General features: G+C 44.4%; 1 long non-coding RNA gene across 1 annotated transcript in view; it reads left to right on the forward strand.

The window, feature by feature from the left end:
* Window positions 1-1,162, forward strand: part of LOC119590685 — a 56,254-nt gene that overhangs the window by 21,115 nt on the left and 33,977 nt on the right. The gene's annotated exons all lie outside the window — the stretch shown is intronic.

Here is a 1,162-nt window from a genome sequence, read left to right on the forward strand (position 1 = left end):
ACATGTCGGCTGTGTCGTGTAGCAGAGACATCAGTTTTTGAGTCCTGGGAGTGATATAACGATAACTATTCCCCCGTCTCCCCATCACGCCCATTCTTCTTCCCCTTCCCCTGCTTTACATTATTTAACTCCCCCGCCTCTATCCCCTACCTCTCTCTTTTCCCTTATCTTCCACTCTCTCCTCTTCCCCATCTCCCCCTCTCTCTCCCCTTTGCTGTCTACTCACTATCTCCCCTCTCCCCCCATCTTCCCCTCTCTCTCCCCTTTGCTGTCTACTCACTATCTCCCCCCTCCCCTAATCTTTCCTTCTCCCTCCCCTTCCCGTTCCCCTCACTCTCCCCCTCTCCTTCCCCATCTCACTGTCCCCTTCCACACGCCCTTCTCTTCCTCTCTGTACACATGTCTTATTTCACTATCCCCTCCCCTATCTGTCTCCTCATCCCCTTCCCTTTTCCTTCAAGGTCCATATAGAGAAGACAACAATCAAACATCCGATGTGTTTGAACCCAGCTGAGGGGCTGCCAAGGCAATAGGAGTTTTTTTTTTACCATCGTGGAGGGCGAGATAGAATGCCATTGTTGTTAGAATAGCGAAAGAAAAATTACGGAATCATGTTTTTTTAAAGTGAAGATTTCCTGTTACGGTTTGCTTGCGGTGGCGCGTTTGAACTGCCATGTTAAGAAAAAAAATCATGAAATGTGAAATCTCAACAAGTAAAACAAATAAACATTTTTGATTCAGTTCTGAGAGGTCTTTTACTGAAGGAGGAACGTTAACCCAGATATCACATGTCACATCCTGGAACATCAGTAAACAACGCCACGCCCGCACGCCCACTGATCGCGTCGTTAGCACTGCACTTGCTCTAAGCCAACGAAATGTCTGCCAACGTTTTGTGCATTGTTTGAAATTCAGGCGATGGTTTAGTTTCATTTGATTTTCCTTAAATTTGCTTTGTTTTTTTTCTCAGTGTTAGAGAAGTGAAAAAAGGAAACTGAGATAATGATTGTCGAATAAATATTGTATAAAAAAACATGGTGTGGATTTTTTTTTTCATTATCTAACGCTCCACCCCTGAACTTCATCTGAGATAGGAAAGAGCATTGACTCCAGGCAATATTTGCTGCCATGAGGGTATATGTAAACTAAGCATTTGACGAGA

Source organism: Penaeus monodon, chromosome 27 (genome assembly GCF_015228065.2).
Source record: "Penaeus monodon isolate SGIC_2016 chromosome 27, NSTDA_Pmon_1, whole genome shotgun sequence".
Lineage (NCBI taxonomy): Eukaryota > Metazoa > Arthropoda > Malacostraca > Decapoda > Penaeidae > Penaeus > Penaeus monodon.